General features: G+C 42.3%; 1 long non-coding RNA gene across 1 annotated transcript in view; it reads left to right on the forward strand.

Moving 5' to 3' along the window:
• Positions 1 to 11,971: 11,971 nt before the first annotated feature.
• Positions 11,972 to 24,996, forward strand: part of LOC114815206 — a 46,015-nt gene continuing 32,990 nt past the window's right edge. Inside the window, exons 1-3 of the long non-coding RNA XR_003762972.2 lie at positions 11,972 to 12,081; positions 20,273 to 20,330; positions 21,828 to 21,859. This is a non-coding gene — a long non-coding RNA (uncharacterized LOC114815206). The remainder of the gene's footprint in view (positions 12,082 to 20,272; positions 20,331 to 21,827; positions 21,860 to 24,996) is intronic.

Genomic DNA, 24,996 nt, shown 5'->3' on the forward strand with positions numbered 1-24,996 from the left:
TCGATAGGCAACCACTGGAGTTGTTTAAGAAGGGGAGTGACATGCCCAGATCGTTTCTGCAGGAAGATGAGCCGGGCAGCGGAGTGAAGAATAGCAACTGATGAGCAGTACAAACACTTTGGTGAGCTTTCCTTTCAGTGCCAAACTCACAGTTTCACACTGTGTGAAAGTACTGAGTCTTTCAGTGAAAATCAGCATTGTAAATCCGGATTGCACCCTTAAAATTGAGCGCCGGGTAGAAACTGACTTTTGACTTGAGTCCTATTCTTTCTTAAGGAAGTGTTTTTTAAACTGGAAAGGTAAAGGTGTTATATCCACAAAAGAACTCATTGAATTTTCTCCACTCCCCACTCCTGATACTGAATTAATATTATTAGTCATGCAAAAAACTGCTTGCAGATTTATCTGCAGGTAGTAAGTACACTCTAAAAGGCAAAATAGCTCAACTGCTAAATGATATGCATTTTTGCTTTCCTCTCAGTTTGATGAAACATTGTATTTCCATGGGCGCTGAGTATTTAAAATGTCTTCCTTTGCTCTGATTTCCGTACGTGATTGCCTTGTAAAAGATGTTTATTGTTGGCATTCAGGAACCACAAACTTCAAAACAACTCCATTGCTCTTTTCCACATTTTCAGCACATTTTCTGCTTCTTGATGCTGCGTAAACATGTCTGTCAGTTTCCTGCACAGTGAGTTGACTTACCATATGATGATCAGGTTCTTTCCATCCCATCTGCCTACTTTCTGGGAGTGGATAAGAGGCACTTCTCATTTTTCTCTCCCTTCTGCATTATCCGGAGTAGTCCGCCTGTCTCTTCTCACCCAATTGCCTCCCTCATGACTTCCAAATCACGTTCCTCCTTCCTGCCTTGTGCTTTTTAACGTTCTGACTAGTAAAATAATCAGATGGTTCCCCCAAGCATTCTAGATTTCCCCTTCAACCTTTCAGTTGCTCTGGAACTAGGCTGTAACACTGCCGTTTCATTTTGCATTTAGACCAGTAAACTTTCTTGATGGAGTTTAAATAAAGGAGGAAGGGCGGTCCTGAGAGCAGTTCAGTTGAGTGAGCAAGGAGGTAATCAGTAGACTCTCATAGTAGCCACCTGTAAAACTTATAGCCCTGTCGAAGCTTGGGCAATGAGTCCTGTTCAGGAACTGAAACTGCAGATGAGCTGCAAACCACCTATCGATTTCACGATCAGGATGCTCATATTTCCAGGGTGTTCTGGTCTCCAGTTTGGTTTCTGTAGCTTTAGGCCTGGTTCCAAAGTCATAATTTCAGAGGAATTTGCCTGAGTCTAAGCCCCAACTTTGATCTTACTAACCAAGGTCTTTATTCATTAAAGATATAATTAACTAAATCAGTAATGGAAAGTTTCTGCTCAGGGTGATTCATTAGGTGTATGAAGGACATAGTAAGAATAACTGTCTCCTGAACTTGATTTTTGCTCATTCCTATTTAAATAAGGAGATTAGAATTCAGGGGTTTAGAGTTCTTCATCCAAGGCAGGGATGAAGCGACAGTGGCAGTTTGGGAATGCAACGACATACATTTAGAACTGGGAGGGTTTAACGTGAACTCCAGATCTCTCATTTTATTGATCCTCAGGCACCCCTATGTTTGCATTTGTTAATCTGAAATTCTTATTCTAAAACTCGTTCCACTTACCGTAGGAACATATACAGTCTCACTTTGAAAATGCTCTGCAAATGAAGTTTGGAATGGTGGTTTGAGTGAGAATTTTATTAAAGTATAGGCATATCAAGTTTTGTAAATTATGTAGGTAGATGAAGAAGGCTATTAGCTTTATTTAGCCATTTAGTCTTGATGTGCAATACTTAGATTGTAAACGCCTCAAGGGAAGGGTTTGTGTCTTTTACTTTACTGTGTTCTCCCAAAGACTTAATGAAGTGTTTGATGTGCAGCGGGTATTCAGTAAATACTTCTGAAAAATTTGACATTTTACACTCTGGGAACTAAATAAAAATGACATAATTCATACTACATAATGTTTTCCCTACATGGAAACATTTTCTAATCACTATTTTACCTCTGGAAAAAACACAGCAGGATTGTTCAAGGCCTCTGGGGGGGTTACTTTCAAACCAAACTATGATCTTCATCATCATCAATATCCTGCTATTATTATTCACTCATTCAATTGTATTAAGTGCTTACTGTGTGCAGAGCACTGTACTAAGCACTTGGGAAGTACAGTTCAGCAACAGAGACAATCATAATAATAATGTTGGTATTTGTTATGCGCTTACTATGTGCCAAGCACTGTTCTAACTGCTGGGATAGGTACAAGTTAATCAGAGTGGACACTGTCCTTATTACACATGGGACTCACTGTCTAAATAAATACTATCCAATAATGGGATTGGTTTTAGACAATGGGCTTCTCTGAGGTGGGATAAAAATTATTCAGCCCACCCCAACTCACCCCCAGTTTGGTCAGACACCGCTTATGCTGCTTACACTCACAGTATAATATAGTGACATCATATGAAAGTCTGTTTAAATCCATGAATGAAGTAACCATCCCTGACAATATCCCTGACATTTCTCTCCACTTCCGTAATAACTGTGGTACTTGTCAGGAGCCTATTATGTGTCAAGCACTGTGCTAAAATGGGTAAAGAAAAGATATTCAGATCAGACACAGTCCCTGTCCCACATGTGAAGGGGGTTGCAGACTAAGTAGGAGGAAGAACAGGTATTGAATCCCCATTTTACAGATGAGGAAACTGAGCCACAGAGGATTTAAGTGACTTGCCCAAGTTCACAAAGCATGCAAGTGGCAGAGCCAAGATTAGAATCCATGTCCTCTGATTCTGAAGCCTGTGCTTTTCTCACTAGGCCATGTGACGTGAGTAGAATTGGGATTAATAAAGTAACTCTGACTCTTCTTTCAGTGGAGAGGAGAGCAGATGGTGGTAAACCTGTAGAGGAAATCCCTCAGAGATTCCTAGTCAGTTTTGGCCACGTCTATAAACCAGAGGTGAGGTTGAAGGTGAGACTAAAAGCACAAGTTCAGGTTTGAAAAAACTACTACTGAGGAACAAGAGCTGTTTTTGATTTTACCTACTGAGATAGGGGTGGAGTTTCAATTTGAGCAAATTTCTCTGAGCCCATTGACTCAGTTCACTGATTAGAGTCAATTAATTGAGGAGCAGCATGGCTTAGTGAAAAAAGCATGGGCTTGGGAGTCAGAGGTCGTGAGTTCTAAACCTGCCTCTTCCACTTTTCAACTGTGTGACTTTGAACAAGTCACTTAACTTCTCTGTGCCTTAGTTACCTCATCTGTAAAATGGGGATTAAGACTGTGAATCCCACGTGGGACAACCTGATTACCTTGTATCTAACCTAGGTCTTAGAACAGTGCTTGGAACATAGTAAGCACTTCACAAATAGCAGAATTCTTTAAAAAATTGCAATTCAATTTAATAATTTAATTTAATAAATGGTGTTTATTGAATACTTTCTGTGTGCAGATCAGTGCATTAAGCACTTGGGAGGGTACAATAAAATACAGTTGATAGATCCAATTCCTTGTCAAGGCACTTCACTGGACAGTTACTTAGCTCACCCTTGTAACTGCCCTTCCCTCCCTCAGTGAAGTGGAGAACTGAGGTACTTATTCAGATTTTTCAAAGAAAAAAACTATTTTTGGCCCAATTACTGGATAATCCTCTTCATCTTGGAGATGTTGATCGGACCTAAATGTTGAATCTTCAAGTCACTGCTCAGGGTAAATGGTCAGCAAAGAATTTAGAACAAATTCTCTTTTTGATATTCTCATTATTCCACAAGACTAAATTGCTACAAATTGTTCCCCCAAGAAAAACTGACTAACCAATCAGGGACCCTGCAAGAGACATGCAAGCAACTAAAACGATTGAAAAAAATAAGGGGTTTATATACACATTCATCCAGTGACACCTCACACTTCCCCCAACGGCAACTACATGCTATTAGGAAGCTAGCAGGGCAAGTGATCTCCCTTACCCCAAAACAGATGTTTCAAACTCTAGAGAGGATTTTGTAGAGCTTCATAAAGAGAAAGCCCAAGAGAGGCACCAACATATTGTATAGGGTCTTAATGTGTATTTCGCTGAGGCACTTGCTAGAGATTTTACAGGACTGGTGCAAAACCTCTTTCATGGTCCCCCCGGGGGATGGAAATCATGCCAACATCATGGGCTTTTATTAGTGCTAACTTTCCATTTAGTCCAGAATGGCTGTTCCATGTGCTTCCCCCGCAGTTCAGCACTGGCTCCACGTCAACATTTTCACCCTATAAAGTGCTGTCGTGACCTGACTTGAGCAGCTTATATAAGACTATTCAAGATCACCAGTAATGAAGAGTAAATAACTGAGGAAAGTTCTCTCTCACTCTGCAGCGTTCTTTCTGTCTCTAAAGAAATAAAACAACTTACTTAACAGCATTCTTTAATCTTCGGCATCAGTGGCCTCCTTTATAGGGTGTTATACAGAGCCAGTGTAAATCCAATCCCTGTAATGGGGTCAGTGTTTCTCAACAGGTGTTGGGTGGATGCAGTGTCAGATCTATTTTTTTTAAATAAAAATCCGAGCGGGAGGCTTGCTGTTCTTCCCCAGGCATATCTCTTATGTGTGTCTTGCTTTCTGCATGGCTCTTTCCCTCTTTTTCTCCGCTTCATCAGCTAGAATTGGGTTCCTCTGAGGGAAAACGGAGACCGAGCCGGATTGCTCTAGAGCCTGAGTAGTCCCAGGCAACTACCTCGAATGCCAGATAATCTCAGTTTCCCCTTTTGCTTTCTCCCTCGGTTTTCTGTTCTTTTCTACCCCAGAAAAGCCATTATTCCCAGGTGTTTTGGTCCAGTCAGCCACTCCTCTCCAGACCCCATTTTAGGTTCCAGAATAGAGAAATCTCCAGAAGTCCTCTGTCATAGATGCCTGATTCTCTCTCTCTCTCTCTCTTTCAGATTCCTGTGTTTTTTCTCTCCAACCAACTATCTGACTTCACACATGCACTGAAAAGGGGAAAGGATACATTTGAATCAATCAAACTGAATCTATTGAGAGCTCCCAGATGATAGAGTAGAAATATTGGGGCTCTTTAGCCAGTTTTTGTGTTTCATTTCTGGCTGTTGCCAGATGTTTTCTAAACAGCAGAGGGCACCAAGATAAAGTTCTTGCAGAACTTCAGGATGCCTGTGAATTCAAATGACTGTGTTCTATCTAATAAAAGTGGTTTTCCCAAATTTTACTTAAGCAGCTCTTTACCTCTAGGAAATAAGATGTGCACGTAGGAACATACGTATGAACACATGCATCGATGTATTATTTGTATACTTATGTATTCCTTTAAACATTCAAGGATTTATTCATCTATTTCTTTCTGGTAACGTTTGAAATGCTTCGTACTATATCTTTTGTCTTTCTCCTGCTCCCACAATTTGTAGTTAATTTTAGTCCGTGTGTCTCCTCCATTAGATTGTAAGTTCCTTGAAGGCAGGGAATTTGGACTTCTGTTATACTTCCAAGTGCTTAGTACTCAATAAAAGCTTAATCAATACTATTATTTTATTAATTGACATACCTTGCCAAATATGGAAGCTAATTTCAGGAGAGAGAACCAGCTTGTCTTTGGTAGACAGAGAGGAGGGGGATTTAATAGTTCCTCCAGGCTCACCCTCTTCAGAGTGCATCAATTTTTCACAGGCATTGCAGGATCACTCAATAATAGTGATGAAACAAGATGTTTCAGTGACTGATTCAAGTTCCATGCTTTTATAGTAATGATGATAATGATTATGGTACTTGTTAAGCACTTACCATGTGTCAAGCACTGTTCTAAGTGCCGGGGTAGGTACAAGTTAATCAGGTTAGACACAGTCCAACTCTCACATGGGTTCACAGTCTAAGTAGGAGGGAGTAGGATTTAATTCCCATTTTACAGAGGAAGTACCTGAGGTACAGAGAAGTTATGCGACTTGCCCAAGGTCACACATCAGACATGTGGCAGAGCTGGGATTAGGACCCAGGTCTTCTGATTGACAGGCCCATGCTCTTTCCACTAGACTATGCTGGTATTTATTAATCAGTGGTATTTATGGAGGGCTTACTTTGTGTTGAGCACTGGATTGAGAGCTGATGTAAATACAAATTAATCCACTCTTATATAGTACCTCTCCTACCTGGGTTTCACAGCCCAAGAAGGAGGGAGAAGTAGTTTATCCCCTTTTTACAAATGAGGAAGCTGAGGCACAGACATGCTAAGCGACTTGTCCAAGGACACGGCACAAAAAAGGCAGAGTCAAAGACTAGAACTTAGACTCTCATTCTTTCATTCAATCGTATTTAGTGAGTGCTTACTGTGTGCAGAGCATTTGGGTGAGTACAATTCAACAATAAACAGGTATAGTCCCTGCCCACGAGCTTACAGTCTCTCGATGTTAGTCCAGTGATCTTTCCACTAGGTCCTGCTGTCTTTACGGGGAGTATAATCTTCTTTGTCCCCCCTTTTTATGGTATTTGTTGAATGCTTACTATTTGTCAAACACTGTTCTAAGCACTGGGGATTAAACTTGTATTCTCCCTCCTACTTAGATAGTGAGCCCCACATGGGATAGGGATTGCCTCCAAACTGGTAAACTTGTATTTCCCCCAGTGCTCAGAACCTTGTTTGGCACACAGTAAGTGCTTACCAAATGCTATTATTATTATCATCATTATGATTATTTAATTATTAATATCATTATTATTCTAAGTACTGAGGTAGATACAAGTTAATCAAGTCCCACAGCACTTAGGTACATATCTGTAATTTATTTATTTATTTATATTAATGCCTCTCTCCCCCTGTAGGCTGTAAACTCACTGTGGGCTGGAAATGTGTCTGTTTATTGTTATATTGCACTCTCCCAAGTGCTTAGTAAAGTGTTCTACACACAGTAAGTGCTCAATAAATATAATTGTCCTCAGTACACATGTGAGTCCCACATGGGTCTCTCAGTCTAAGTAGGAGGGAGAACAGGTATTGAATCCCCCTTTTACAGTTGAGGAAGCTGAGGCACAGAGAAGTTGAGTGACTTGCCCAAGATCACACAGTGTGCAAGTGGCAGAGTCAGGATTAGAACCCATTCATTTGACTCAGGCTTGTACTTTTTCCCCTAGGCCACACTGTTTTCCTTCTCTATTTACCTCTCTTAGACGCTCCTCTATCCTTCCTGGCTATCAGGAAGGCTCACAGCTTAAAGTCAGCAGGGAGGGAAGTGTGTTCTAATGCTTGAGGGGACTTCCTCTTCAACACCTTGGGTGATGTCTTCCCCCGTACCTCGAATACCCCATTTCTCCAATTTTTATTCATTCACTCGTATTTATTGAGTGCTTACTGTGTGCAGAACAATTTTGCACCTGGAACAGCTACTCTGTTTGCCTTGTCCTAGTTACTCTACTGTTTATTAGGAAAGAATGCTCCAATGCATGAAGGGATTCTATTGTAGCTGGAAATCAGGGATATTTATTGAGTGCTCACTGTGTGTAGAGGACTCAGTGGAAAGAGCACGGGCTTGGGAGTCAGAGGTCATGGGTTTGAATCCCGGCTCTGCCACTTGGCAGCTGTGGGACTGTGGGCAAGTCACTTCACTTCTCTGTGCCTCAGTTACTTACCTCATCTGTAAAATGGGGATTAAGACTGTGAGCTTCACGTGGGACAACCTGATTACCCTGTATCTACCCCAGCGCTTAGAACAATGCTGTGCACGTAGTAAGCGCTTAACAAATACCAACTTAAAGTAAGTGCTTGGTTAGAGTACAGTATAACAGAGTTGGTTAGACTCATTCACTGCAGGCAGTCTAGAGGGAAAGAGGGGGTGCTCCAACATACTTAGCAGGATCCAGCCCAATGTTTATTCTAGTAGAGGCAGAAATTACTGCATAATGACTGAAAAGATCATTACTGGGTTATGTGCTGATGAATGACCACTCCCATCCCTCATTAAAAAAAAATGTAGTGAAGAACCCTAAAAGTTTCACGATGGGCCATGGGTTGGATGAGTGGTGAATGAATGGTGCTGGTTAGGCCGATATCCTGGAGTCAGGGCTGCCCAGCAGGGACATTGCATGATCTCAGAAAAAGAAAAAGGAAAAAGGCGAGAAGATTGTTTTTGATCTAGTTAGGAGATATAAATCCCCAGTATCTGCAGTTTATCGTGTGACCACTAATTGAAGATGTTTGCTAATGAGTTAGCGGAGAGTCTCTGTAGCTGCTCTAGAGGACTTGCTTAGAAGAATAGAAGAGGTAAACACTGGGAGATTCTTCTTAACAGGGGAGTAATCAATGAAGGTTGTCGCTTAAGGGAGCCCTCAAGGCGTGTTCTAGATCTTTACAGATGATAAAGTGCCAGATAATAAAGTTTATATTCATATCTAAATGAATCTAGAAAGGGGGACTTCTTCAGTCCAGCAGGGCAGGCAAATTCCCCAAATAAGGGCCACTGGGTGGGATTCTTGGGGTTTGGTATTGGCATACGTGATATCACTAGGAAGGAGGTGGAATTAGTAGCTCTTTGTTCTCCATCAGAAAAGTGTGGGCTTTCCCACAGGCCCTGGGCAGATGTCCCAGTGCAGTCTGGGTAGTTCAATCCTGAGATCAGTACTAGAAAACTGTGCTTGCCAGCAATTTTTTTCCTGGATATACATTAGTTCTGGGTGTCACTGACTTCAATTTCACTTTACAAAAGTAGACTGATTCCCAAGTGCAAGAACACACCAGTGCACGTACAGTGAAATTAAAAGCGGCAGAGGGTCCATATTGTCTGGGTCCCTAGTCCTGAAAGCTTTCTATGGTGCCCCAGTGAACTGAAGCATAGTTCTCTATAAACATTTAGAATATATTTTATACTCTTGAGGACTGAAGCATGTTCCAGTGGGAACACTTTCCCCTCTTCTTCTCTAATTGTGGAAGGGTGATTTGAAAATCGTTTAGGTGAAAAAGATAATATGAAAATGGCAGGGGCCTTAGTACATGTGGTAATGCATTGATTATATCTGACAGGATTAGTTAGCTTGTAGAATTAGTTCACTTACATTCCTAATTTGTCTTCCCTTAAGGGCTTTTTTTTTAGAAAGGTACATGGATTTTCCCTTTTATAAATAGGACTAAAAAGGGCCTTCAGCTATGCTGGGGCTTTTGGCTACTGGGTGACTGTCAGCAGTAAGTACAGTGAATCCATGAAGCCCCAAAGGTTTTGTCTGAAATACATTAAGGGGCCTATGAGGGCAGAGCAGAACCAGCACTAGTGTCATGGAGAGCTTTGCAATGGGACATTTCTAGCTTTACCATGCATTTCTACAAGGAAGGCCTTATTCAAACATCCCTTTGCCCACAAGGTGGGCAACTTTCCCCCACTCTTCTAACAGTCCCAAGGGTAAAACAGGGAAAACAGAGCCAGTGTCTCCTGAAGGATAAGAGGAGAACAGAGCTGACCACATACCCGATTGCCTATAAGCTGTCGGGGGCAGCTGAGCATCACCATTTTGGGAAGCAGTTGGAGGAACAGTTCCATTTTGGGTTTGAAATGTTTACACTGAGGGGGCGTTGCTAGGAGTAAGGAAGGCGGACTGGGCCACTGGTAGCCCGGATGGCCCAGGAGACCCCACGGGAGGCGTCTTCTCCCCAGGGTTGGTCCATAATATTGGCTGGTGACCCTGGTTAAGCGATATGATCGAAAAGGTGGATGCAAAACCAACAACCCCTACTTTGGGTGCTAGACTTTGTTTTAGGGAATTCAGGACATTGACTAGAGTCTGATTTTATTCACCTTCCACTCTTGTAGTTATGTTATTTAAAACTAAGACAATCATGCCAACAGTCCATTCCTGGAATACAGGGTGAGCGTTGAAATGAAGGAAAATCCTGAATCAAAAGGAAAATGGATGCATGTAGAGATAGTCCTTTGCAGGAATGAAAGCAGTTTTCAACCCTGCCTCCTAGTCTCCTGCTCTATTTACCACATGTCAGGTCAGTCTGCCTGCTCCATGGACTAGTGGAAAGTGTAAGAGCCAGGGAGTCAGAAGACTCTAGTTCTAATCCTGGCCCTACCACTTACCTGCTGGGTGACCTTGGGCAAGTCACTTCACTTCTCTGTGCCTCAGTTTCCTCATCTTGGAAATGGGGATCAAATGCCTATTCTCTCTCCTACTTGGATTATGAACCCGATGAGGGAAGGGGACTGTGTCTGACAAGATTATCTTGTATTTACAGAATCGCTTGAAACAGTGCTTGACTCATGTAAGCGCTTAGCAAATATCACCATTCTTCTTTTTTATTTCAATGGTATTTGCTAAGCATTTACTTAGGCCAGGCACTGTCTAAGCAATGGTGTAGATAAAAAATAACCAAGTTGGATACAGTTTCTGTCTCACATATAATAATAATTATAATTATTATGGTATTTGTTAAGTGCTTACTATGTGCCAAACACTTTTCTAAGCACTGGGTTAGATACAAGGTAATCAGGTTGTCCCACTTGGGACTCACAGTCCTAATCCCCATTTTACAGATGAGGTAACTGAGGCACGGAGAAGTTAAGTGACTTGCCCAAGATCACAAGGTAGACAAGTGGTGGACCCGGGATTAGAGCCCATGTCCTCTGATTCTCAAGCCCGTGCTCTTTCCACTAAGCCACGCTACGGCTCATGGTCTAAATTCCCATTTTAAGGATGAAGTAACTGAGGCACAGAGAAGTTAAGTGACTTGCCCAAGGTCACATAGCAGACAGGTGTCAGAACTGGGATTATAATCCAAGTACTCTGACTCTTAGGCCTGTTCTGTTTCCACTAGGCCACATTGCTGCTCTTCCATCTTATTGTTACTATTAATCTCAAGAGTTCCACAGCTCCACCAAACTGTCAGAGGTGGTGGGTGCTTCACCGAAAAATAACAAAAGTTGCATGACCTAGTGGAAAGAGCACAGGCCTGGAGTGAGAGGACATGAGTTCTAATCCAGGTTCTGCCACTAGCCCGCTGTGTGCCCTTGGACAAGTCACTTCACTTCTCTGTGCCTCATTTCCCTCATCTGCAAAATGAGGATTCAATACCTGCTTTCCCTTTTCCTTAAATTGTGAGCCCAATGTGGGACAACGAATGGATCTGATCTGTATATGCTACATTTACCTCAATGTTTGGTTTAGTGCTTGGCACATAATGAGCACTTAATAAACACAATTTTTAATAATAAAAATGCTTAGCGCATTGGAAGGATTCATTTAACTTCAGGTTCAATATCTTGTATTTTCTTCTAATTAAGCAACATGTGGCATAAGAAGTAGGGTTTCAAAAGTCCCAAGAGAAAAAACATTAAAACAAAACAAAACAAAAGGCTAGGAGTGTCAGCTGCACTTAGAGGAATAAGGTACAGTAATGTCCTCAAAATCCAACTTTTAAATCCATCCCTGATGACTGCTGTGAAGCTAACTGTATAGAACGTGCAGAGGAATCAGTGAATAAGCCTATAGGAAGGCTATTCCAGACACTGCAGTGGGATCCAGGAACAACAATATGGGCTTGAGAAATCTCACAGCATCTAAATATACTCACGTAGCAGGTCACGTGACTGAAAGACCAAGAAGGCTTTCCCATGAGAATGAACAGCCTTCTGGCTGCCTGGAGAGAAGAGTCACCAAGTAAGAGCTTGTAGTGAGGGAGGGGAATTGCCTACTCAGGTTGGACCCTCCAGATGACAACTGTGAACTGACTGCTTCTCTGATGAAACAGAAAATTCTTAATTCACAGAAACTCCTGACGCTGATCTCCCAGAGACCAATAATGGAATCTTCCTGTGCTGGAGCTGTGTAATCACTTGGGATGGCCATCTGTTGTGTGGGGCCCTTTAAGAGGGAGGGGACTCACACTAGATAAGGACTGTCTGCAGAGAGCAGGGCTTGCTCCGAGTCCATGGAAACATTTGGCATTTAAAGCAGCATTTCGGCCCCCTTCTCTGACTGGGAAACAAAAAAAAAATCCGCCGAGTTCAACATGAAACTTGGATCGTCTCCTTGTTGTCCCCACGTTGCCGCTGGGTAAAGGTAATGAGAGCAGCATGCTTCAGATCATGAGAGGGCAGAGCCATCATTAACATTTAAAAAATCTGTAATTAAGATTATCACTCAGTTTTCTCCTTTAAAACGGCTGTTCTCATGAGAGCTCCACAGGTTGTTTGAAAGCTGGGCCTCTTCCCAGTATTTCTCAGCCAGTTTCCTGAGCTTGCTGACAGAGCTGTCTGGACAGCCCCTGGCTCACATTCCAAGGAGTCTTTACTCCAAGTCAGCTTCTCCGGGCCCAATTTCAAACAAACACAGACGGACCACCACAATCCAGAGCTCAACATGGGACTGGCACCACATGCCTTCGCGATATTAAACATAAATCAGTTGTGGCGAGCACAGACAGATGTGGGCGTTAAGAGAATTGCCAGTCCTGCGTGCTATATATGGAGCGATAAATAATGGGAGATTCCAAGGCCTGCAGGTCCTTCTTTCGAGGCCCGAGGTGCCTGATGTCCAAAAGCACCTCTTTCTCAATGCTCGGTTGACTGGGATATGAAAAAGGAGAGGCATCTGAAGGCTTCTTGTGAGGGTTATGTTCTCTCTTCATCAAGATTAATTCCATAGGAGAATTTCTGGATGCATTTGTGGAACACATTTAAAGGCAAATCAAGTGCACTGACAAGTGTGTCCAGCAACTGCCCTGTCTCCATAGATTAATGGCGGGATTGATTCTGCTCCACTTTCTCAATATCTGTTTCAGGAAAAGGCAGTTGTATCTTCTCCACAGATGCTTGTTCCCAGAGCAGAAAAGGAGAGATTAAAATAAGTAGAAATTTGAATCATCTAAGTATTCAATAACATTTATTGAGTGCCTACTCTATATAAAGTTCCGTACTAAGCGTTTGGGAGAGTACCATAGAAGTAAAGATGTGAAATCTGCCCACAAGAAGTTCACAATCTAAAGGGGGAGACACACAGACCCAAATTATTTGCAAATAGTGGTAGCAGGAAGAACAAAAACTTAACTGGTAATAGCAAGACTTTGGAAAGGTGACTGGATGAATGAAAAAGTAATATGTACGTAAGTTCTATGAATGACTATACGTACATAAGTACGAAGCGTAGTTGATGGGGTGTTGGGGTGGTTGGAGCCATGTATGGTGGGATTTGGTTAGGCTGCTATTTGGTTCTGAAAGAATCACAGGGCAATTTACATATTTAAGAGATCTAAGGAAGCTTAAAGAGGAAGACTCTCTTGAGGCAAAGGTGATTAAACCCTGAAATGGATTTCCTGGTCATGGAATTGTCACAGGACACCTCAAGAAATAAGATAATCAGCTTCTTGGGGTGGTTTTGGTGTTCTTCCTGGAGATTGTATGTGATCAGAGCTCCTATTTAATAGGTTTGTGGTACTCTGGTAGGACTGGAAGCCCTCAAGGTTTTTCTAGCATTTTGGAGCAACATCACGATAGAGTTCACTGCACCTGCACGGCCCCATGTTCGCACAGGGAAATCCAAGATGAAGGTGACCAAGCTGGCATCCTGCTAGTAGAGAATGGTCAGGAGGCATTGGTCACATTGATCTACCATGGCCCCTTCCAACCCTGAGAATCTGAATCTAGGGAAGCAGCACGACCTAGTGGATGCTAGAGCATGGTCCTGGGAATCACAAGGACCTGGGTTCCAATTCCGGCTCTGCCACTTGTCTGCTGTGTGACCTTGGGCAAATCACTTCACTTCTCTGTGCCTCAGCTACCTCATCTGTAAAATGGGGATTGTTGGAGATTAAGACTGTGAGACCCATGTGGGACATGGACTGTGTCAAAACTGATTAGCTTGTGTCCACCCCAGTGTTTAGTACAGTGCCTGGAGCATAGTAAATACTTAACAAATACCATTTAAAAAATTAAGAAACAGCTGAAATTTGATGATATTTCAAAATATTTGATTACCATTGATTGATGATCTAATGACAGAAATTTTCCCATTTAAGAAATCAGACTGAGTTTTCCTGTTTTTTTTCATGTGAATTTTAATGATGAAAATAATTTACCAAAAATTGACACTGCCTAATTTCAGAGAAGGGATTTACAGAAGTTGACAATACCTTCAAATTCCAAGGCACCCCCACACCTGAGGTGAACTGAGCTTGGTCAGGATACAAACTCAGAAAAATTTAGAAAGTCATCCCAATAACTCGTAATCGAGGAACTTTCAACAATTATTTCATTGGATACTATTTCTGTCAAGTGAAAACAGTAACTGCCCCTTCTCAGATGTCAACAACTCCTCCTTCAATGGCCTCCGTATTCCGGGATGCTAAAGCAAACCCGTGTCTGTCATATCAAAATCACATTCAGGATTACAACTTGTGATAGCAGAAACCTTAGGTCATTATGGCACAACAAATCAGGCAATGGGAGGAGGCTGGTTAAAAAGAGAGAGCCTCTATTTACACACAAATATCTCAGTGATTACAAATGACGGGAAAAAGAGGGCATGGCATTTTAATGAACTTTAGCAAAATATACATTTTAAAAGGTGCTCCCAACATGGAGGTAGTCTTTTAAACATGAGTTAGGTTCCGGGAACATGAGATAATCACCAATTTAACAGGTTATCCTAATGTTGACTGCCTCACAGCTTATTTTGATTATTTCTAGACTCATTGTGATTTAAGTAGATTTTCAGAGCCAATTGGGAAGTCTTCTGTTTCTTTTTAAGAAATATCAGTGAGAAGCAAGAATATTTTGTCTAAAATGACTGTACTTCATATCTATCCATAAGTTTTACAAAACAGGTGATGTTTTTCCATGTGTAGGGATTGTTCAAGTCCCTTGTCCAGACCATCGTGGGCAGGGAGTGTGTCTGTTGATTGTTATATTGTACTCTCTCAACACTTAGTGCAATGCTCTGCACAGACAGTAAGTGCTCAATAAATACGATTCAGTGAAAAAATGAATGATCAGGGCAACAAGATGAGTGAATAAGGTCCTCACCCACATAGAGAGCACCAGAGATTTTTCCAGTTAGCTTCATGTTACACCAGCCCCTTTCCCAATCTGTCACAGTGCAACTCAAATAGATACAACATAACTTCCTCCAGATGACTCCTGAGGTGATGCCGAAGGGGGAGTTTGGAATTGGAGTAGCCTTAATTCAAAAACACATATATGGTGCTTATGACCTCTTCGAAAGCAGAACAACCCTAACCAGCTCAACACTTCTTGGCCATGTCAGTTTTGCATCTTACCTCCCAGATTTTCTGGTAATTATGTAGGTGGAATTTCATGCATTATATTATGATCGTTAAGTTTGCAAGGCTGAAAGTTAGGTTTGTAAATGATATACTGTACAAGTTGGAAAGCCTTCCTCCAGTGGTATTGAAATGGGAAAGAATCCATCTATTTAGTTTTCAGCTAAGTTCATCTAATTTTTTTTGTTTTGTTTTTTCAGACTTATAGGCATGCAGCAAGGTTATTGAACAGAATGTTGGCCAAATCAACATGGCCATGTGGGTATTTGTGAACACTGGCAAGAACCCATGAATTTGATCCAGGTCAAAACTCAGTCATTTTCCACCTGCAAAAACAGCTTTTCACCTCAAAGGTGGGGAGCCTTCTCCTCCCTCTCCCGATTCCAACATTCAACCCACACTTTCCACTGCCCCAAACCACAACTGCTAATATGTGTGCATAAAGGAAAAACTTACTTTTTAAAAAATGTAATGAAGATGATTCTCCCTTGCTCACCCTTCCCTGAGGAGGTAGAGAGAAGGCTGAGTAATCCTGCTCTGGATGGCCAATGAACGTTTAACAGGGGGAACAAGGGAGAGAGAACTTTTCTTCTTCCTCCTCACTGAATTCTCCAAGTCAAACACCACCAGCTCTCTTCAGCTCTGGCAGGATTACCCTAGCCAATGTGGTGGAGGGGCTCAGAGTCACAGACCGCTCGTGATTGGAAAATTGGGTTTTTTTAATGGTATTTGTTAAATGCTTATTAAGTGCTTACTATGTCCTAGGCACCCTACTAAGTGCTGGGATAGTACAAGGTAATGAGGTTGATCACAGTCCATGTCTCACATGGAGCTCACAGTAGTCTTAATCTCCATTTTCCAGATGAGGTAACAGGCACAGAGAAGTTAAGTGACTTGTCTAAGGTCACACAGCAGACAAGAGGCAGAACCGGGATTAGAACCCATGTCCTTCTGACTCCCAGGCCCGTGCCCTAGGCCATGCTGCTTGTCAACGCTGGTCATAGTGTACTGGCTACTTCACTGTTTGACAGTGACCCTTGAAGCAGTATGAAGAAGCTGCTTTTTCAGCAGTCGCAGAAGTTACTCTCAGCAGGAGAGATTGGATCCCTGATCCCTGTCCACAGGGATAATAATAATAATGGTGGCATTTGTTAAGCGCTTACGATGTACCAAACACTGTTCTAAGCGTTCAAGGTAATCAGGTTGTCCCACATGGGGCTCCCAATCTTAATATCCCCATTTTACAGAACTGAGGCACAAAGAAGTTAGGTGACTTGCTCAAGGTCACGCACTAGGCAAACGGCAGAGCTGGGATTAGAACCCACATCCTCTGACTCGCAAGCCTGTGCTCTTTCCACTAAGCCATGCTGTTTTGGGGGAGCGAGTAATGAAGTTTTTCCACTTTGTACCTGGTAGGGATCATTGTTCTGATCATTCTGGCTACGAAGCAGGAGAAATCGTCTGAATGAGGGTTTCTGTGTCTTTTATATAGTTGCCTATCTCTTTGTTCTTCTTGTTTTAATCTACATATTATCTTCCAATTTACACTGTAGTCTGCCAGTATGGCACCTCAGGCTGGAGGATCCCAAATAAATGATGAATTTATAGTCAGTCATTCAATCAAATTATAAAAATAAATAATTTTTAGTGATAATGCTAATTGCTGCTCGCATGACATTAAATTAATGTTGGTATTTGTTAAGTGCTTACTATGTGCAGAGCACTGTTCTAAGTACTGGGATAGATACAGGGTGATCAAGTTGTCCCACATAAGGCTCAAGTCTTAAACCCCATTATGCAGATGAGGGAACTGAGGCACAGAGAAGTTAAGTGACTTGCCCACAGTCACACAGCTGACAAGTGGCAGAGCTGGGATTCGAACCCATGGCCTCTGACTCCCAAGCCCGTGCTCTTAATGGGTGACATGGTCTAGAAGCAGTCTAGCTTGGTTTAATGAGAACAGGATTGGGAGCCAGGAGAGCTGGGTTCTAGTCCTGGATAATATAATAATGATGATGATGGTTATTTGTTAGTGCTTACTATGTGTGAAGCACTGTTCTAAGCACTGGGGGGGGTCAAGGTGATCAGGTTGTCCCACGTGGGACTCACAGTCTTCATCCCCATTTTACAGATGAGGTAACTGAAGCACAGAGAAGTTAAGTGACTTGCCCAAAATCACATAGCTGACAAGTGACAGAGCCGGGATTAGAACCCATGACCTCTGAGTCCCAAGCCCGGGCTCTTTCCACTGAGCCACGCTGCTTGCTATGTGATCTTGGACAGGTTACCTAAGTTCCCTGGGCCTCAGTTTCCTCATCTGTAAAATGGGGATTAAATTCCTGTTCTCCTTGAGATTGTAAACTCCATGTGGGACAGGGGCCTTGTCTAATCTGACACTATCACTTGACACTTGACACTAATCTGACCCCAGTGCTTGGCGTAGAGTAAGCACCTAACAATTTCCACAGTTATTATTATTATTGGTATTAAAGCCCTCTAGCAAATGTCCTCACCTCCATGACTCATGCTCTCCCAATTACTGACCTCTGCCTATATTATCTGTCTTTGCCTTTTTCCTGCCTGAATCAGCTACCCCCTTCTTCTAAACAAAGTAAGTCTCTTTTCTCTTTCACAGCTCCACTTTTCCATTCTTCTTGAAGATTTCCCAGCTTCATTCTATATGGCCAGGGTAACAGTAACCATTTCAATAATTTATGAGCAATGATGAATTTCTTAAAGTTATGTTAACCTATTCTGTCATTTTTCATGTAATTCATTTTCTGTAATTTTCATTTTTCACAGGTATATGTATAAATATATATATATATATCTCAGTGTTTCTATCAATGCTAAGTTTTGTGTATTTGTGAGTTTTATCAATTGAGTGATTGATAATATGTTCTGAGCACTTACTTGGTTCTTGGAAGAATACCGCAGAGTTATTATACAGGATCCCTGCCCTTGACGAGCTTACAATCTAGTGGTCAGGTCTCGGGGGGCAGGAATCATGGGTGGATAGATGGAATCCTCTGTTATCAATCAATCAGTGGTATTTACTGAGCGCTTACTGTGTGCAGAGCACACCATTCTAAGTGCCTAACACATAATCACAGATGAGCCTTGGTCCAGTCACTGAGAGTTTGAGACCGAGAATCTGGATGTCGGAACTGATTGTAATACCAGTGGTTTGCATAGTGTCACTGGCATTCTCTTGTCCCTGTCACTCACGTTCCTGTTGGAGTGGTGGTTACAACAAGTGAGTAGGCTGGGAGGGTGGGGGGTGGGGTGTCATATATTGTGAAGTGAATACAATAATTTTATGTGGAAATCCTCTGTTTGGTCAAAGTGACAACAATCAAGTGCTGGTGCTGAACCATAGCACCTAAGATGAGCAGGTGTTTGCCTGCCATTGAAATTTTCATAGTGCGTGTTAGCTGATTGTTTTCAGGTGTCCTGCTGGGGCTGTTCACCATGTGAGAAGCCCATGTGGTTCTTCTGTAAGAAACTTTCACCACTGGTGCCATAGCCTGGGCAGACAGCCTACTGTTTCCACCCCTCACCCTCACAAGCCTGGCAATTGAAGGGGTGATGAGAGGAGGGAGTGGAGGAGAAGCTGGTGAGGAAAGAAGCAAAGGCCAAATTTGTAGCTATAGATCTTCAGCATATTAATGCGACTTGTGATGTTTGGACACACACAACTGACTGTTTGGACACAACAAATGACTGCCTGTCGATAAAACATGAAATACTATAGAGTAGTCTCCAGAAGACTTTTGATTGCATCACCTCGGGAAATGAAAAATCTGATTACATTAAGATTTCTTGTCAAATTCTCTAAACAACATTGCTCTGTTAGTTGACAAGTTATTTCCACTGTAAGCTGTCTTTCTGCCCCATCTCCCAAATCACCTCTTTTTTCTTCATTTTTTTCCCCACAAAAAATGGCATAAACATAATCGTTGTCATTTGCACCGACTGCTCATATCTTAATCAGAGGAACTACTTGTATGGGGCTGCTCTTCCAACTGGAATTTGTGGTCAGGATGGTGAGTTCTAAGTCTGCTGACCTTTGGTTCAACTAAGCCAATGAATCCCAGGGTGAACACAGCCAAAACCTGCTGTTCTGACTGTAAATTCCAGTGGAATGGTGACACAAACCAGATAACTAGTCAACTGGAGACATGAGACATGGACTTTCACTTACTTAATTCACCTAACTCTAATGCTCCTTGGGCATATTTAGAGTTAACCAGAGGTATAATTAGACTGTCTTCTGTTGAAATGGCTGACATCTTCTGGTCCCAGGAACTGGTTTGTCCTTCCAAATAACCTAGCCCAAATTTGAAGGAAACCCATAGAATGGTTCACATTTTTGTGAAACCACAACAGAATCTGTCATTGGTTGAACTGGCAGTGGATTTTAAGGGTTTTCTCTGAAGTTCTAATGTGACAAGTTAACTGATGTTGTCTGGCTGGTGCTATTTCTAAAACACTTCTCATTGAGCAGGGTGGCCTTTTTTAAAAGCAGTTTTACTTAAAGTAGGATTGTTGCTTTTAAAGAAGACTAGATTGCCTCACTTATATTCAGGGACACATTTTGGTTCTGAGCACCTGAGGTCAAATAGTGGTTAAAATAATTATAAATTTCTTGTCCTTCCTTGTCTAATTTGGCAAAAGATTGCTTGCACATTTGGGTCCTGCCTACAATTAGTTGGTCATTAAAGCAGGAGACCCAAGGTTCTCCATCAGTGTGTTGCAACATCACTGTGAGATTTGAGAAAGCCCCTAATGTGCACTGAGAATTATGGAGCATCTCCATTTGGAATTTCACCCTTCATGCATGGATATGCTTTCACAATGGGGAGCAAGTCCACACATGCTCAGTCAAATCAAATATGGTGCCATATTCAAGCAAGAATGTCAGTGAACATGAAGGGTTAGTTAATATGTTCTCTCTCTCTCTACTCCAACAAGCTTGCGGGAGAAGAATATCAACTGTTACTGTCCACCATCAACAACAGAAGGACGTGAGGTGCGTTACACAGTTTATGCCATGTAACATAAAACTGTTTTAAGAAATCATATACAGCGATCCTCAGGACTTAGATCATTCTACTGGTGGGACCCTGAGCCCTCTTTTTGATGTACAGCCATTAGATTCTCTTCCCAGTAACCTTTAAGCACTCAGAAGGTGCTCAAAAATATCACTGATGATGATGGTGCTGCTGTATACTTGGACTCCCCTTTCTGAGCCATTGAATTTGGCAAGAACCAAGGTGGAGAGAAGGTGGGGCCTTTAAATAAAAATATCAGATTAAAGGCATTTGATAGGGCATATACCAGCCAAAAACTGGAATGTTTGGGGTGAAATTGGATTAGACTGTAAGCCCGTCAATGGGCAGGGATTGTCTCTGTTGCTGAATTGTACATTCCAACCCTTAGTACAGTGCTCTGCACATAGTAAGCGCTCGATAAATAATATTGAATGAATGAATACCTTGGAATTCTTTGGTGGTCTGGAGACTTTGAAAGGATAGATGATCTCTGACTCTGGGGGCCATGGCCTGCGAAGATCATCCTGGTCATGGCCAACCTTCCCTGGCTCCACCTTGCGTGCCCGTTAGCCAGACTATGCCCTGCCCCATTTCTTACTGGCTGCCAAGTTGGCTGCTGTATCTCAAGAAAGTGCTGACCTGGTGCCGCTGTTCCAAGTGGTAGAATCACTTGGAGTGACTGAATCACTCCAAGCCAGAAGAGTCAGAGTTGTCAGTCAGTCAATCAATCAATGGTATTTATCAAGCACTTACTATGTCCACTCTTGCCTCTCAAGGCTGAGGCCCTGGATCTGCTCTGTTGGGGACAAGAAGCTGTGCAGCTGTGGGATATTGTCACCGTCACTGTAGTGCAGTGCCCTTCTAGACTGCAAGCTAACTGTGGGCAAGGAATGTGTCAGTTCTATTTTTATATTCTACTCTCCCATGAGTTGAGGTCAAGGGTGCTGCAATGACCTAAGGAGTCCAGGCCCGCTCATAGTTTTCCCAACTCAGGCCACTGATGCCTGACCTTTGATCCCGATTTTACTAGTTCAATACGTCCTCCAGTCCCTTCTCTCCCAACCTACTGAATTGAGCCTAACATTGACTTCCAGTAGCTACGTAAGGTAGTGATACAGCCTGGTCAACAGTCAGATCTCTTTGGGGGCAGAGTCTCCGTTAGAACTTCTTTATGATCAATCACTCCTAATCCTTGAGTTTGTGGATTTGACCATTAAGGGATGTTTTGTTTCTTCAGTTCATATTCCAGTTTCCTTTCTTGCAACCCACTGCCTGCCTGGCAAAGAACCAGGTGCTCTGTGATGCCTTTTATAGTGCGTGAATGGAGTGCAGCCAGTACCCCATTAAAAGGGTGAGAGGCTTTGTAGAGCAGGATGACAGTATCAGAGTACCTTCTTCACACCGTTTAGCCCTCCTGCATTGAGACATGAATCTGACTGGTAAATAAGCTTTCTGTTTCCCTGTATCTATTACAGACCTCACGATTCACAGACTGCTCGGAAATTGGGTAAGTGTTTTTTTTACCCAAACTGGAGTAACCGCTGTTTAAACGTATGGTTGGAAAGTCTGGCTTGCAAAGGAGACCACACAGTGATTCTCCCGGTGAAATTCAATGCCCTGGGTTTATTTTGTTTTATCTAAGACACCACCAAAAGAAAAAAAATGGTTTTGGAGTAGATAAATCGCTTTCCATCCATTTCCAAATCGTTTATTGAAAATAGTATGTGTGCGTGTGCCTAACTTAACCTAACTAAACTTAACTTGGAGCCTCAATAGATGGTCTTTCCTCTCCTGAGGCCTTTCAAAAACAGGATAAAGGCTGCAGAGGGCCAAAGAGACACTATAAAGAAATGGGCAACTGACTCTGCAGCTTTGTAGACTCTGATTCTGGAAGTCCTTTCTTGTAGCACTCAGTAACCAACTCAGACAGCCAGAAATGATTTACTCTAACACTCAGTTTTGCCTTGTGCTAGGATTACAGTCTGGGAGGCTTTTCAACACACATGCATTTCCAGTCCCATTTTTAATCAGTCTCTTTCACCCAAATAGTCCAAGAAAAAGTTGTAAAGTCAGAAGAAACGCTGGCATCTGTTTTGTGACTCAGAACAGAACAGATATTGTCTCTTTTCCATTTTTTTGCCACTCTAATTTTTGTTGACCACACGAATGGTTCTAATCAGTTTCCCAAAGACCCTATTGGCATTTTAAGATGTTTCCTTTTCTGCATTCTTTTGTAAATAGCCCCACAACCTTGAATGTCACCTTTCCTCCCAACCTTTCCTTCTGAAACAAAGGGAGATGTTGGAGGTAAAATTGGGGAAGGTTTTTTTTTTTTATTTTGTTGAGCTTGATAGATTTCGATTTTCCATTAGCTAAAATGTCTCTGTTGAGGAGGGTTGTGCAATGTAAAAGCAGTGGGTATGGAAACCCAGTTATTATGTTTGGAATGTCCATTTGGCCATTTTCTTTCACTGGAATGTGGACATCACGGTCATGGCAAGTACAAGCCGAGAGTTTACTTCTTTAGTGACCCTTCCCCTTTTAATGGGCTGGGACCTTCAGTCAGTGATGCGTGCGGGTAGGTTCAGGTGCTTATAGCACCATACCATTTGGGGCCTGTTCAATACTGACAATAACCCTTGTCAGTCAAGTTCCAGAGATAATGCCGATTTTAAATAGCTACTGGAGGCCTAAATCAGACCTTCAATCAGGAAGCCATGGCATGGGAAGCAGCTTAAAGACTTTTATTGTAGCCTGATACCGAGCAGCCTTAGCAGGTAAGGAAAATATGGTGTACTCTCCTGCAAAATAAATGGGGGTTTTGTTGACATGGCAGCCCCTTGACTTAGGGCTAGAAAGCTTTAGATCCTCAGAATGGGATTTATTTTTATTTTCAAGTCAGCCTATTTCAGCTAGGGTTTCTTTTTTAAGTGCCACAATATCTAGAGTAAAAATGTTCCTTTATAAAAAAAAATCCTGGCAAGAGAATATAAAGTCTCACTTTTTGAACTAGGCCAAATGAGACTGGAAAAGTACTCAGTGAATTTTTGTATATATGTGTTCCGTTGTTTAAAAAAACTGGAGATAAATGCAAAGTTCAGGCATTTAGGAAGTATATAACAGTGACAGTGATTTTTTTTTTAATCTTCCCACAGTCAAAGAGGTTCCACTATCCTAAAGCTACTCCTCAGTAAGCCATTGGCCATATCCTTATCATTCCCCCCCAAGGCCACCTCAGGATATGGAGGGAGTCTCTCCTCCTAGGATTTGGTGAGGGAATGGGCCATTTTATACCACAAACCTTTGCAGCAAGAAGGGTGGAAGACGGCAATACTTCATCTGCCCATTCTGAAGGATAATTATCAGTGGCGAATTGTTCAAAAAGATTAATTATTTCTTAGGCTCTCTCCTCCTAGGTGAGAAGCCCTTCTTGAGAGCACAGGCCATGATTTGAGAACGGCTTGCTGATAAAAAAACACCACCACGTATTTCCCCCAAAACTTGATGTTCTCTAAAAACTACTAGGGAGTACCTGGCTCTAAGGACTTCCTTCCCGGACATCTTCGAGACCTAAATCTAAAATTAATTTTATTTTCACCAGGCTAATCAAATCATTTTTAAAGAATGACTGCAAATGCAAGGCTTAAATGATATACATAAATATGAAAGTCCCTATCCTTGCCTATACCTGGCCAGCTATTTCCAAAATTCCCTCCTTGCCTCCACCCAAATATATTTTGTCTAAAGATCAATGGCTGTTTGGGGAGACAGAGTTTGTAGTCGAGTACTTGGTAAATAGACTTTCAATGGAATTTGCACAGACTGTGTAGACAAAAGAGAATTGCCTGGTGACATGGTGAGGGAGAGAGCCACTGCGTAGGTCTTCATGGACAAACCAAAGACAGTGAAAACTTGGTACAGAATATCCCTTCTGGGTGTGGAGTACCGTGCCTGGAGCACAGGAGACCCTGACTATCTCACCAGTTATGTAGCTTCCATGGACAAATTTTGCTTTAAGGACACATTGACCCTGGTCACCAAAGAAAGACTCAAAAGGGTTATGTTGAGCTGCGGCAGGCAGTGTATTTTCCCTAAGTATTTCTTCAGCTCTGCCTATTTGGTCAGCCAGTTCAGTTGCCTGGCAGGGTGGAGGTCAGGTCTGGTGAGTGGAAAGGCCCCACAAGCTCTTTCTGCCAACATAAAGGAAACCAGGACTGCTTGGCAGGCAGGACTAGTGGCCCATGGTTCCAAAAACCTGCAACTTGTCTGTATGATGCAATCCCAATGTCCATGAGAGTGGCTCAACATTATGCTTGTCACATACAGGTTTGGGTCCATAAGAGAGTTTATTCTTGTACAATTAGCTCCAAAAACCACACTCGCTCTGGGAAGACGTGACCGATAACTTATTCTCTTTGGAGGTGGCCATGAGAGAATATGTTTTTCCATTGCATTATGTCATAATAAGGAAGGTTAGCCCAGTATTGGCACCTCCAGCTCTAGCCAGAGGGCAGGCCCAGAAAGATATTCTGACTAGTACAACAGCCCTTTCCAGAGTATGGGCAGCACGCCTGAGGCCTTGGCACCACTTAACATTTAGGAGTGGCCCTCTGAGACTCTTGTTGTCAAACCAGGCCCTCTGCC

Source organism: Ornithorhynchus anatinus, chromosome 11, assembly GCF_004115215.2.
Source record: "Ornithorhynchus anatinus isolate Pmale09 chromosome 11, mOrnAna1.pri.v4, whole genome shotgun sequence".
NCBI classification, from domain to species: Eukaryota; Metazoa; Chordata; class Mammalia; order Monotremata; family Ornithorhynchidae; genus Ornithorhynchus; species Ornithorhynchus anatinus.